Source organism: Erpetoichthys calabaricus, chromosome 1, assembly GCF_900747795.2.
Source record: "Erpetoichthys calabaricus chromosome 1, fErpCal1.3, whole genome shotgun sequence".
NCBI classification, from domain to species: domain Eukaryota; kingdom Metazoa; phylum Chordata; class Cladistia; order Polypteriformes; family Polypteridae; genus Erpetoichthys; species Erpetoichthys calabaricus.
This window is the reverse complement of record NC_041394.2, coordinates 218,965,065-218,980,464: the sequence shown is the minus strand read 5'-3', so window position 1 is coordinate 218,980,464 and position 15,400 is coordinate 218,965,065. Positions and strand designations below refer to the sequence as shown.

The window sequence follows — 15,400 nt, the reverse complement described above, 5'->3', positions numbered from 1 at the left end:
CATATTACTAGGTGTTATATATTCACTTAATCTAAGTTACCCTAAAGAGCTAAGATATACTTTTGAAGTATTCCAAAAATTGTTTTTGGAATTGGATGGTCTGAAACTTAGTTCAAAGGTTTTTTCTGTAAAAAACAGGTTAATGTGCTAATGTTAATGCTTTATTTTTTGCACCCACTTTATTTACTGCAATAGTAGAAGAGCATATTGTTTTATATGTATGTATATATGACCATATATCAGACAAAAAAGTATTGTTTGCTGGATTTTTTTTCCACTTAGAGGCCCTACTGTACACAAGATTTTGTTGAGGTTATTAAGTTTACAGCTTCACAGTTAACCTTATTTTGTAAAAGTTACATACTGTGACTAGCAAACATTCAGAAGGAAATGAACAATTTGGATTGTAAAGTAAATTTCAGTGTTAATGAGCCCATAAGATGGCTGTAGGATTTTGCGAAGAGAAAATAAAGGTAAAATAAAATCTACATTGTAATTACTGTTATTTGTAAAGAAAAATATTGTAATAATGTTTTATACATTAAATTACAAAAACTATACTCTTGTGCTTTTTGTGCTTTTTTCCACTTTTATGACTTCTGTTTGAAAAGGTAAGAATATTGAGTTACGCTTACTCAAAAAAATTATGGCAATCGATTGCGTAAACCTTTTTAAGTTTATTCCAATTTAAATCTTGTGTTACTTATACATAAACCATTTGAGTAGGGTTAAATTATGAACACTAGTTGTTTCAACTTAAAAAAGTAATAATTTTGTAATAGAAAATGTTAGTTAATCCAAAAAGTTCGTATCACATTTTTATTTTCACTCAACTCAAAAAGCAATGTTAAATTTACATTAATACCTTTGTAGGATTTACTTAAGTAGTGTTAGTTGAAAGAACTTAAAAAGGTGAATGCAATTGATTGCCATAATTTTTTTAAGTTTATCCAACAAGTTATTTTTTTCAGTGTAGTTCAATGTATAAGGCAACCCTCACCATCTTTCACTAAACTGCGGGACAATTTAATTGATCCGTATCCAAATATACAGTATATACATCGCATATAGTTTTCTATGATGCTGACTTTATGGTTCGATTCATTGCCACGATGTACTTCAGCCCAGATCAGGACGGACTTTATATATTTATGTTGTGTACCTGTTTGTAGTGGTTCCGATTTGTGTATTTGCATGCACTTTTTCGTGTCCGTAGTAATTGGTATGATATGTGTATATGTTCTATGACATTAAGCACTGCAGTAATTTGGTTAGACATGTGTAGGGTGGTTTAAGTTTGTATGCAACTTGATCTCTCTTCGCAGACTTGGGACGCACCACGATCGGGTGTGCTACAGCAAATGAAGTGGTCGCGATGTAACTAACCCATTCAGATTACTTGTAGATATTACAATGATAGAAACTACACTTCCATAGTGAGAAGATCGCACCTTAATTGTGTACTGCCTTTATTATTCATTCAAAAGCAGTACGAGTGGAGTACAAAAAAAGTCTGTTAACGAGGTGTGGGGGCGGATGCGGACAGGGGAAATCTCTGATTTTGGGTTTTGCTTTCGCTCTTGATGGGTGATGTATTTTGGTTGAACAGTACCTTTTGGGCAGAAGAGATGCTGTAAGCCTGCATCTGAAGGTCATGTTTTCGTCTGTGGTGTTGGTGAAATAAAGTAGGATTGTCCAACAGAGTGTAACTGCACTGTATTCCTGATTCCGCACTGAACAAGCGGCTTCACTACATCAATTGAAGAAAGGATACATAAAAAACCTAAAATAACTGCTTTGTCTATTTGTGATTACAGTTGGACAGGGGTTACGTCCATCAGACTTGATTTACCTGCCTATATACCGTATATTAATTGTTAAGCAGTATTATGCATTATATACACGAGTTTTGTATTAATAACGCTGTAATTTCAGCGCGTATGCAGCGACAAACCTAAAATGCTCGCATCTAACTCTGGACGCCGGGTTTTAAGTATTTTCCTTCCGTTAGACGCCACCTCCGTAAATCATAGCACTCCCCCGAATGGCAAAACATTCCTAGTTGTAACTGCGTCAGTCCAGTCCCAGATCCATGTACTGTAACTCAAGTTAACTGAATGTTAACTTTGGAGGCTGCTGCGGTTGGCCTTATTTAGTTACATGACCTGCAGCGCTTCAGTCCGGACACTTCTTGGTGCTTTTCGGAGTCTTCAGTTGCCTGCAGACCTGTGAGTACTGAAAGAGAGTGGAGGTAAACTTTACATATTTATATATTGTATGGCGAGTTCTTAAGCATACAGGTAGATGTCGTTGTATTAGAATGCAAATAATTCCGCTTTTCTAATTAGACTAACTGTCTGTTGGTAATTACGAACTGCTTAAGACTTGCTTAAACAAATCGTGAATCCCATGCCACTGCACAGTACTTCACCGCCTACAGCGAAGCTACTTACTGTACAAAGGCACTGGTCGATGTTCTAGTGCTCTCACCTTCTCTGTGTATTAGTGAGACGCCAAATTGAACTTTTACTAGGCACAACATTGGTATAACAAAGATAACCGTTAGTCGCGCCGTCATGGTCCGTGTAGCACGTAGAGGATTTCGGTATTAGAAGGTAAGGTTGCACGATTAAACCATGATGGGACACTCTTGACATACTAACAGATAATGCTGTAAGTGTTTAATCACAGATGTGAAGATAATAGTAGTCAAAGTAATTGGCAAACTTGGCACTCCTCCATGTCTTCATCGCAGTAGGTGACTAACTGTAATATCTAACTGAACTTTGAGGATTAAATCACTTTGGATCAGAATTGTATTCCCAAGTGCTCTGCAATGCAGGACCTCAGCATAACAAACTGTAGTGTTAACAAATATAGAAGTATCAATGGTAAGTTGGTTTTAAACCTCAAAAACCAATGAGATAAAACAACAGGTAGAATAGAGTGAGTTCTGGCAAGTTTCACAAATGTCATACATTCAGTTGAAAAATAACAATTGCAATAATCCAAGGACCACCGTAGATAACAGGTTTTATTTTTGCATACTTTTTTTTTTTTAATAAAATGTGATTTTTATTAAATTATAACACTGGAAAGTTGTACTCTTTTTAATGACATTTTACACTTACACAGTTAAAAGAATTTCATGTGCTGGACATCTAAAACAATGGGACAAACTGAACTAGAGGTTTAACTATTGAGGATGTCAATAAAAACAAATATTTAGAATAATAAGGCCAAAGGACAACCAGAGAAAATAACAGGCTATATTTTACAAAATGTATACAGTATAACACTGATGGCACTTTTGCACTGAAACCTCATTTAAAAAATTTTTTAAGTACCATTCTTTTCTGAACTTAATGTATTTTCAGAACATGCTTCAAATAACAAATATCAAATTAAATTCTTGCAACCATATGAAATTGGGATAGCACATCCAAACTACTGTGATCTTCTCACTGGTTTTATGCAGTCAGTGCCCCATTGCCTCTTTATGGTAGCAATTATTTCAAAATTAACAATTACGAAAAGCACACTTTGCACATTTTCTTTTCTGCACAGCATCTACAAATACACATTTTTAGTACAGTATTTGAAAACATGCATTTTTGTGATGGATAATCCTTTGTATTCCATTTTAAACCAGTGAGAAGCATCTGTGAAGCTGTTATTTTAGATCTTTATATGAATTACTGCACAGATACAAAGATTTTTAAGAAGTTGTAGGCTGAAAATCATCAAACCTTTATGAAGCTATCCTTAAATGTTAATAAAGAACCAACTGCACAAATTGTTTAACAAGACCAAATCAAATGTTAGCTTGAGTAAGTCAGTAAACACAATTTTAATGTTTTTGGAGAGAGGAACAGCAGGACTTATCTTTCTTGTTCTCTATGGCCTATTTCCATTTATACACCAACATACATCCTTAATTGAAGTGACAGTCAAGGTGCAGGAAGGAAATTGAGGGAGGTTTGGTTTTATAGTCATATAAAGTGTAGGCTGTGCAATTTCTCATCTGGCCTTTGTGCTGTGCAGAGTGCTTCTCCCAGGTTTTTGGTAGGTCTGACAGGCAGTGGAGGGAGGACCACCCCTCCGGCTGTGAACCTGACCACAGTCACTATTTTCACATGGCAGATGAATTAACAATAATGATTCTATCACTTATATTTGAAATAAAACAATACTCATTTTTTTTTCCACTGGCAATTTCCAAAATAATATACTAATGCAAAAAATCAAGTGAATGTGTAATCCATTTAAAAAAAGTAAAAGGTTGTTGGATGGATGGTGGTGTTCTGATAAATATCAAGAGAGTATAACTTAGGGCACAGTATTTATATGTTCTACATTAATGCTATAATACATGTTTAAATAAAGCATTATAAATAGACAAATCATCCCTGCAGAACAAACAAGTCTTAAATATTACCCAAATTAGGGATGTGTGTCTGCATGTGTTTATAGAAATGTATTAATGAAGATGTAAAGTTGAATATTATGCACAAACATATTACACAGTATGTTTATCGTCAATACTACAAAACAATTCTAGCATATGAAAAAAGGATGCGACGAGTTCATTATCAGTAACACCTGCCAAATCGGCACAAAACCTTGTGTTGGTAATTGATGACCAGCTGTTCTTTACTGACCATGTTGCTAGGGTCTCTTGGTCTTGCAGATTCACTCTAGACATGTGCAAGATCAGACTTTATCTGACAGAGTATGCAGCACAACCCCTGACCCAAGCTTTGGTCTTGTAACTTGTAGGCACTCTGTCCAGAGTTGTTTCCTAATTTGCACTTGATGCTGCGGAGATCTTCTCTGATTTTAAACATTTCTGAAATGGTTTAAGTGGGTTTAGAAAATGTATGGGTGGGTGATCTAATTCACAATTTAATTGTCTCCTCAATTCAATAATAGCCAGTCCAGCCTGTTATTTCTGTATTAATATGATATCCGATACAAAATACAGAGGTGAGAAAAGTTTAGATGAGGTAGTACTTGAAATGGAAATTGCAGTAAAATTTTGAATAGCTGTGCATAGTTGAGAGTGATTGATGGAGGGATGTACTCTTAATGTTATGCAACCATAACTTATGTCAGCACAGTGTGTTAGCAGTTTTGAAACAGCGACTCAGCATAGTACTGCAGCTGACTGTACAGGTGTCACTTATTCTACAAACATAAACAATATGATTGAGCGGTAATACATTCCTGTGTAGGGTTGTCACAATATCATTATTTTTGTAGCTGATACCAATACCATTGAAATTTCACTATATTCAATACAAGTTTAATATCAATTTGATACCATGGCTAAATCAGAAATCCCTTTCAGCCTACTCTCATTTATTAAAAAAATGATTGGCACAAACAAATAAAAATTCAAATGATTACATGCAACCTTCAAGTAAATAAACAATTGTTTTTCATTAAAGTTACCTTCATTATTCAAATGACAAATATTGTGCAACAATGGCTTTAAAATGGGGGTATAGCCTTCAAGTAGGTACCCAATTATTATTTAAGTAAACTATGTGGACGAAAAAGGCACACTGACAGCAGGCAGATAATATTTTGTTAGTTCTCTTTATTTCATCCTCGGAGTCACAGTAAGTAGAGATTCAAAGAGCATAACTTATTGCCGTAAAGCTCATTTGAACCCTGATAAAAAGTTAGGAGGAGTTTTTTATAATTCAGCATCTCGTGATTAATAAGACAGAAAAACATCCTTATCATCTAAGTAGAGTTAAACAATATGTCTGTTGAGCTAAGCATTACCTGTGTTCTCAAAACTGAGCACAGGAGAGACGCCTTGCATGAACTACATGTACTCCCTGCAGCCTTGTGACCTTGTCCCTGAGACATTCACTTTGAGAAAGGAAAAAACAAGAAACAGCTTAGATTGTATTCATGTGGACACTATTTCTCCTGAACCCTGGAATAACATATTTTTGTTAGTTCATAAGCCAAGCTTTTCTCACTGGCAAGTTACAAAATAGTTGTTATAAAATCCTAATTTACTAAACACACAAGATACATGGTGCTGAGGAGAACATTCTTCTTCTACAACTAGTATGGATATTCATAAATATTCAAATATAACAAACTTCCAATTGCATAGCTTTTTACACAGAATCCTAGAAGTAAACCAAATAACTGATTGTTATAAATTGCCACAGTAACCATCATGATCATGTTGTGTACTTACAGTACTTGTTTAGTAATGCGAATGCATCAGAATGGAACACAAAGTAAAAATCAGTTTAAAAGTTTCTGATTTCAGGGGCTATCCGAGGAGCACTGGATACAGGCAGTATCCAATGCTACACAGGACCTGCAGCATCCACCCCACTCCACCTTCAGTTTTTAATTGTTTGTTAACTTACACATGCATGCACAGTACACATTTTCATAACGTTTTACATTTATTTTCTTGGCAGACACTTTTATACAAGGTGACATAACACTGTTCCCTGGCACACCTGAGTGGGCAAGAAGGAGCATAGCACCTCACCAGTGTCTCCTGACCACAGACTACTCTGTAGGCAAGCATCAGGAATTTCAACTTAATGCATGCTGTTACAGGGAGCCAATGTAATGACCTGAAGAGAATAGTGACATGTACCCATCTTGGCTGGTTAAATACAAGATGGACCGCTTTATTCTGAGTCATTTGCAGTAGCTTGATAGCACATATGGGTACTCCTGTTAGAAGTGAGTTGCAGTAGTCCAGACACGACCAGACCAGAGCCTGGTCCGGAGGTTGTGCTGCATACTCTGTCAGATAAGGTCTGAAATTGTGGATGTTGTACAGAGTGAACCTTTACGAATGAGAAACAGTACAAATGTGGTCAGAAAAAGAGAGCTGCTCATCAGTCACTTCCCCGAGGTTGCATACAGACTTACAGATACAGTGTTAGTGACAGTAAGCCAAGCTCTACAGAGATGATAGTTGAACAGACTGGCTGGGAAGGATGAAAAGAAGCTTGGTTTTTGCTTGGTTGAGCAATGAAAAATGTCGGGTGATTTTGTTGAAGGAGTTGTTTCTGTCCTTTAATAAAAGTATGCATGTGGTTCAGTTAGAAATCTGTGTTAGAATCCTCTTCAAGTGCAACTGTAGAGCAATATTAATGAGAAATAATCTACTTTACTAAAGAAGAAGGCTTTGAGGTTGCATGGGGTTTTAGCAAACCATTTTGTTTTGTGGGTTTGGTTTACTGTCTCATATTACTATGTATTTTTTCTCCATGTGGTGAACTGGGATGCTAAATATTTATAAACATAAAACATGGATGTCTCCCTGTCATATTAGCAGACATTGCAGATGCCCTGTGTTGTCTAAGTGAACTTCAAGTGTGTGGCAATATCCTTAGGAATACACTGGAAATTAAGCCTTCCAGTTTTGAGCTTCTATAATTTGACGCTGCAACATCCGCCCAGCATCCCGTGTCTCACTCGTTCACTTTAAGCGGTTAGCTCACAGTGGAAGCATCAGTGTTGTGCTCGCATTTGTGCTTGCAGTTATTTTGCAGAACTTCATTTTTCCAACGATGGGTCCGAAGAAAGTGAGTGCGAAGGACACTGCTGAGAAGAAGAAGCAGATGATGTGCATTGAATTAAAGAAAGAAATTATCGAAAAACATGACCAAGGTGTGCGTGTAGTCGACTTGGTGAAGCAGTACGAGTGTAGCATTTCTACAATCTGCACCATACTGAAGCAGAAGGAGTCAATAAAGGCTATAACGCCATCCAAGGGTGTTAAAATAATTTCTAAACAGCGGACATCTATCCATGAAAATATGGAGAAGCTGCTGATGGTGTGGTTGACGGAGAAGCAGCTCGCAGGAGATACCGTGACGGAGGCTATAATCTGCGAGAAGGCACAAGCAATTTACACTGATTTGCTGCAGCAGACCCCAAGGCACTTTGATGGACAAGGAATCGGTCGACAGGCCACAAACCCATGAAGGATAGACTAAACCTTGCACTGAGTGCCAATGCGAGCAGCGACTACAAGATTAAACTGCTGCTCGTTTATCATTCGGAAAACCCCAGAGCCTTTAAGTCACTAAAGATTCTGAAAGAAGAACTGCAGGTTATGTGGAGGGCAAACCCGAGGGTGTGGGTCACCAGACAGTTCTTTGTAGAGTGAGTGAATTTGATCTTTGGTCCTGACGTTAAGAAATATCTCCAGGAAAATAACCTACCCCTTTAAGCCCTTCTTGTCCTGGACAATGCGCCTGCTCACCCACCTAACCTCGAAGATGACATCCTCGAAGAGTTCAACTTTATAAAGGTTCTCTACCTTCCACCCAACACCACCCCTATCCTGCAGTCCATGGACCAGCAGGTGATTTCTAATTTTAAGAAGCTCTTTACCAAGCACCTGTTCCGCCGCTGCTTTGAGGTAACGGAGAGCACAAACCTCACCCTTCAAGAGTTCTGGAAGGACTGCTATAACATCGTGATATGCCTTAGAATTACCAATATGGCCTAGCAGGGTGTTACAAAGAGGACCTTGACCTCTGTGTGGAATTAAGCTGTGGCCTGAGGTTGTGTCTGAAACGGACTTTGAAAGACTCGAACCCGAAGTGGCAATGGTGGAGGAGAGTGTATCCCTCGGCAAGTCCATGGGCCTGGACATGGATGAAGGTGACATCAATGAGTTCATCGAGGAGCACTCCGAAGAACTGACAACGGAGGAGCTAAAAGAGCTACAGACGCAGCAGCACAAGGAGGTTTTGCAGGAAATAGGTGACACGGAGGAGGTTATCTCTACAAGTGAGATAAAGGAAATGTTGGGAATGTGGGAGAAACTTTCATACTTTATTCAAAAGAAACACCCAGAAAAAGTTTCAACTGGGCACGCAACGGCAATATTTAATGACACTTGCCTAACTCATTTTAGAAACATTCTGAAAGGGAGGATGAAACAGACCTAATTTGACAGGTTTTTATCGAAAACCCCAGAAAATGAAAGTGAGGAAGGTGTGGCAAAAAGGGCAACAATCAGCGAGTAAGATTCAGTTCAGCCTTTCTCTTCTACCTCCATCAGCATCTTCAAGTCGTCTGATCTCGAAGGTAAATGCTGTACATTATACTTAATAAAACCAGTTTATTGCACTTCATTCTATTGTATGTTGTTTTTATACAATAGTTGTTATTTATAAGTACATTTTTCTTATTTAAAAACATGTAACAAAAAAATTGCGATGTTTTTTGGGGGTCCTGGAGGGATTAATGGCATTTCAATTTATTTCAATGGGGAAAGTTGATTTGACATATGAGTAATTTGAGTTACGAGCTCCGTCACGGAACAAATTAAACTCGTAAGTCAAGGCACCACTGTATTGGGAATGCTAAGAATAGGTGCTGCAAGAACATCCATTACACTTTTTATTAGTTTTGTTGCCACTGGATCTAGGGAACAAGTAGTAGATTTCATTTTAGAAATTAAAGTTAAGACTTGCTGCTCAGTTACAGGATTGAAATTTCTAAAGTGTTGAATGCAAGGTGAGACAGGGTCTGCCAAGCTAGCATTTGGTTTGCACTGTGATACTGTGATCTGGGATCCTATATTTTAAATTTTCTCATTAAAGAAGTTCATAAAGTCTGTACTGCTAATATCTGTTGGTATTTTGCAGTGTAGATCTGAATTCCCATTTGTTAATCTAGCCCATGTTCTAAACAGTACCCAATGATTTTTATTATTGCCATCTATTATTGTAGAGCAGTATTCTGAGCGAGCTTTAAAGAGAGCTTTCTTATATTTTTTAACACTGGTCTGACCAGAGGTTTGAGTTTAACCAAAATCAACCTCCCTAGCTCTTTTTAATGTGTGATGTCTGAGCGACCAGTTGCTAGTCAATTAAGACCTCTGATTGCCCTGTCTAGGGAACTAGGACAAGCCAGGCTGTTTTCTACACCAATGGAACCTTTTTCAGTTCAAGTTCATGTTAAAAATTCATATGCTGCATAACTCCAAATACTTGTTAGGCACACACATTCAGCATTTTTGGTTTGATCCATGAGCCCCTATAGCTTTGTTCAAGTGTAGTATCTTTATTCCTCCCATCACCCTGGTTTATATTGAAAGCCATTCCAGAGTAGTGTAGTAGCAGTGCAAGGAGGAAATGTAGGAAAAGTCAAGAGAGGAAACACAAAAGTGATGGAAGCAGAATAGTTTAATATACAGAGTGGAAGAAGGTTTTAAACTACGTGGAAGGATCAGGATTCTGGATAGGTAAACGCAAAGAGAAAATAAGCAGGAGTTTTCTTCTTTGGCTCCATCATTTATTGCCCGACACAATTCAGCAAGTTGACTGACTGCTTATAGTGGGCATTGTTCTTCAGACATTTCCACACCTTTCCAAAGGTACTGTGTCAGCATGCCCGTGTCGATCAAACACAGGAAGTTCTGCAGTCTACTTGTGACTTTAAGCTGTAGGAAGATAATTAAATAAATATAGGTAAATAACATTCAATATGGCTTTATATAAGTAACATATACATGTTTTTCATATAAAGACCATCAAAAACATAATCACAAACAACTTTGCACGATACCTTGGAGAGCTCTGGAGGCCCTGCAGTTTCGTTGAAGGACATGTGTGTGGCAGATTCACTGGCAGGAAGACGCCCAACCTCTTGCTTCATCCCAACGGCGCCATCTTTCACCTTTATGCCTGGTGCAGCTGCGTTGTTATGTGTGACTAGACATTTCTTGTGGAGAGGGCTTCTGTTCTCTTTCTCTGATGTAGAACCCCCATCCTCATCTGAGTTCACCTCTGTTATACCACATATTTATTTGAAAACTAACAGTATCAGATTTGGAGGAGCGTGAACATGAGAGAGAATAAAATGCTAACCTTTACAAGTACCATAGATTTACACCGGCTGTTACAGACTGAAATCAAACATTTGTTTTTATTTTATAATAGTAACAATAAGAGCAGCTCACTACTCAAAACGGTAAATGCAGGAATGACCCGGAATCGAACCCACAACCTCTTCATTATGAGACAGCAGTTCTTAACTCTGCACCAGCCAAGTGGATGTGTCAGCCTTGTCTTTTTCTTCAGTTATACTCTTGAATAAAAGTGCAGTTGTTTTGTTATACTTGTACCTTTTGTGAAAGTGTTTATTTGATATTTGGACTTCAGTCTTCACACATTATATACTTAATGTCAAAATTTTGTCATTAGTGCTAACACGCAGAAACTTTCTGTTTTAGTTATGTGTTCAACATTTCTTGCCTCGCATTTCCTGTCATCCAACATTTACCCAGATCATTGTAGACACGGAACACAAATGAAATGCGTGTATTCTAAATTACAATATATTATTTACCCTATTCAACTCCAGGCACCTCATTAGTTTCCATATTGTCTACTTGCTTTCATAATAAAATCCGATTTTCACACATATACCCTAATGTAAGCAGCACGTCACAGCTTAATTAGTCTGCTTTTATCAAATATCCCATCTCCGTCAAGCCATACACAGTGAAAGGCTCATTACTGTTGGATAGCTGAGGTTCAGAGCATTCTTATATGATATGCAATTGTCTATGATTGGTTATTTGTATTATATGTCACAGCTATGCATAAACAGCAACAAATTTAATGCCTATGTCATATCACATTAGTAGGCACGAACCCGGATTCAGATTTTATGCAGATTTTTAACTTTATTGAGATCAACATGCTTAATGAAGGACTCAAGGCTATGCTTGATTTGTAAGTGCTGCTTTGTGGCATGCAGTTTTACAGTTCAAGCATCATGGGTTCAATTAATATGCTGGGAATCTGTCTGCAGCATGTTTTCCCTTGTACCAGAAGCCCGGATCACAGACAGACACCATGACTTTGCCACACAACACACCTTTTATTTGCAGTTGGAGAGCATTTCACCCTGCTCCCCACAGCACTTTACATAAGCACCAGCACACAATACTCAGTCCCTTCTTCCTTTTTCTTAGCTGCCTTCAATCCTCTCCCAGCAGCTCAGTCTTTCTTCCTCCCAACTCTGGCCACCTGAGTTGTGGCAGCTGTTTCCTTTTATAGAGCACCTGGAAGTACTCCAGCTGTTCCATGGTCACCTTCCGGCTGCACTTCCGGGTGTGACGGCGGCCCTGCACAGGAGGTAATTGGTTCCCAAACTCAGTCCTGGGGACCTCCTGGTACTGCAGGTTTTTGTTCCAGCCAGCTTCTGTTTTTATTTGAACTCCTAGTCTTATTATGTGAGCTGTTATTTTCCAGTTTCTGTGTGTTGGGTTCAATAAGGAAATAACAAAAGTATGTTAATGCATTTTAATAAAAATTAAGTAGTTATATGTTGTAATTTTTTTAACCTGTTCATCCTGATTTCCATTCAGCCTTTCCATTATTGACTAATTAGTGAGTCTGACACTGAAGTAGTTGCAGCCTTTCATCATTTCGTGTTGTTTGCCCAGGTGTCTGCTTTTTGTTTTTAATTGTCACTATTAGATAGATAGATAGATAGATAGATAGATAGATAGATAGATAGATAGATAGATAGATAGATAGATAGATAGATAGATAGAATAAGTACAAAAAATTGGAAAACAATTTTTAAAGCTATAACAAAAAACAGAGAAATATTTCTAAATGTCTTAAAATGTAAAAATTATACTGCTGTGCTTTACTGAATTCAGAATAAGAGAAGAGAAAAAAAAGACCAGCTAGCTAAATGAGATTAATTAATTGTTATCACCTATTGTGAATCTGGTTTTAACAAAAACCTGCAGCTACAGTTACGACTGAGTTTGGGAACAACTTAATTAGGTAATATGAAACAATAATGAAATAAATGTGTTTATTTGCACGATGTGCCTGGTGTCCGCACATGTCAACATCCATTAAAAATTGGTTCTTGTATTTGTTTAATTTTTGTTTGAATAAAAAAAACAAAACATGAGAATACCTGTATTTCCAGAGTAAAGGATGCCAGCCAAATGAGAGTCTATGTAAGTCCTTGATCTTTTGGCAAACATGTGACCTGAGGCTGTCCTTTAATTGGTTGCTGTCAGATTTTTCTGAGGATGCATCTCTGTGTGCACCAGACACTCCCACATGTATTGGAAGAAAATTAGTATTGTTTTAGGTTTTTTCAATGTAATTGGACAATCGTTGACATACTATGTAATGTTGGTTCACACCTGCTTTTAACGTTATGTAACAAAAATGAGTGAGAGTTACTTTAGAGATGGAAACTTAAAGCGGAACCACAGAAATCAAAGAAAATTTGGTTATTTCTTTACTGAAACACCGTTTCATAAATCGAGCATACACGCAGACTTTTTCCAGCTATTGTTATGACAAACAGAGTTGGCTAACTGGGTGTGGTGTAAGTATTGCCTTTTTTTTGCTTTCCCTGTGTTCTGTTTCAAAGTGTTGTTACTGAAGTGTTGTGGACAATGACGGGAGTACAAGATCTAAAATATCTTTCTGAAAAAGGCAAGCAGCTTGAAGGTAGCCACAGTCATCCAGACAATAGCATGAGACTAATTTTTTTGGCAGGCTTAGTATTGCTGAACAGCAAGATGAAGGCTACAAGATTAGTATTAGAAGGAACAACGAAGTGTTCACCAAATATGAACACATCCTGCCCAGAATAACAGACAGTGTGAAATTTTGTGGAGCATGTGAATTGCCTCTGCGTGGCCATGATGACAGCAATAGCTCCTATAAGCCTGAAGTGATCACTTCACTAAACCATGCATTAAAATGTTTGAGAATGCTGTGGTGCCTACACCTGTAATGTAACAACTGTTGCCTTGATAACAAAGGGCTTTCTTTTTACTAGGCATTCTGGTGCAACTATAAGAATTCAAAATATTCTTGACATGAGGCAATTCAGTGCTGTGCTAAGTAATGTTATTTGTTTCATAAAATAGAAAATAAATATTAGTAAATGCAAACAAGCAAAGTTATCTGCATGCAATCTGACCATAGACTTGGGATATTACGATACACATCGTATGTTTTATTCCCATCTTGTGCTTTAGCAATAGGCCAACTGTTTGCTAAGATCATGCAGATTAAGAAGGTTGAATTGAGCACACACTCAGAGGGAGAAGAACATTCACTTGACAGTGTTGTTCACTTTAGGCTGTTATTGGTTATTGGTGTCTATAGTTTGGGTGCTATCATGACAGTTATATACTGTTTTTTTTTTTGTTTATTTGTTTTTTGCATCATCATAAGGCCATACTTTTAGTTTACTTTTTATAATAGCTAAGAAGGATATATTTAAATTTTTAACAGCTGGGTCTTTGTATTTGTGTGCATGCATCTTCCAACGTTGTGTACATTAATGAGCAAAGTTTTCGAGGATCACCCTCGTTTAGGCTGCTGATGGTCAAGTTCTATAAACTGTCTTAAATGGGTGAAATTTTATATGTCCACCCACCAACAAATTTCTGGCTACACTACTACTACTACTACAATTAATAATAATAATTCTTTACATTTATATAGCACTTTTCTCACTACTCAAAGCGCTGTCTGAGTAGGCAACATTACAGTTTGTGTACGTATTTTTTTCTTTTCTTCTGAGCTCTGAAGTGCTGAAAATGGATCAAAAGATCATTACAGTAGTTTTTTCTAGGTCTGCAGGAAATGGTATGCAAAGGTTACATATATAAAACATTCAACAACAGTCAAAAATTCATTAGTAAAACAATAATCATTATTAATATGCATATTAAAATCACCCAGCAAACTCATATCTGGGCATACAATTATGGCAAGTGTAAGCAGGGGGGCAATAAATTAACAGATTAGACAGTAGAATAGAGGATGTAACAGTTAAAGCCATTTATTCAAAGTATGTTACATCAAGGAAGGCAACTTTCTTTGCTTTTAAATTACATGAAATACTGAAGCGAGCCTACTGCCTTTTCTCTTCAAACAGGGTTTGAATGAAAAGATTACCTTGATGATGCAGTCTGCTGGTTGCTGCCACATCTCACAAATCAAGAATAAATCAAGATTTTTTTTTTGTATAACTTATTCATAAAGTAATATCACACTACTGTATATTTCATCCATGTAACAAAGTGAAACTAGCATGACTTGGAGGTGCAGTGTGCTCAAAAGTATTAATTCTTCAAAATGGATGAAGTAGATTGTGGTCAGTTCCATGAGTTTTAGCAGATTATATAAGCACAGCGTTTGATTTAAGTTTGAAAAAACCCGGCCTGTTAGACCTGATCAAAATAATATTAGTGGGTGAAGTACTATGCACATAAAAATAAAATCTGGCCAAGCAATGAACATATCTTGAACATCACACAATTCCCAGAGCTTTACAGCAATAAAAAGTCACAGAATCAAGCCAATGAAGAACATCCATTCTTCTC

General features: G+C 37.2%; 1 pseudogene; it reads left to right on the top strand.

Annotated features, from left to right (window-relative positions):
- The first annotated feature begins 2,095 nt into the window (after positions 1–2,095).
- The window catches only part of LOC114659404 (bile acid-CoA:amino acid N-acyltransferase-like), a 46,445-nt pseudogene continuing 33,140 nt past the window's right edge, over positions 2,096–15,400 (top strand).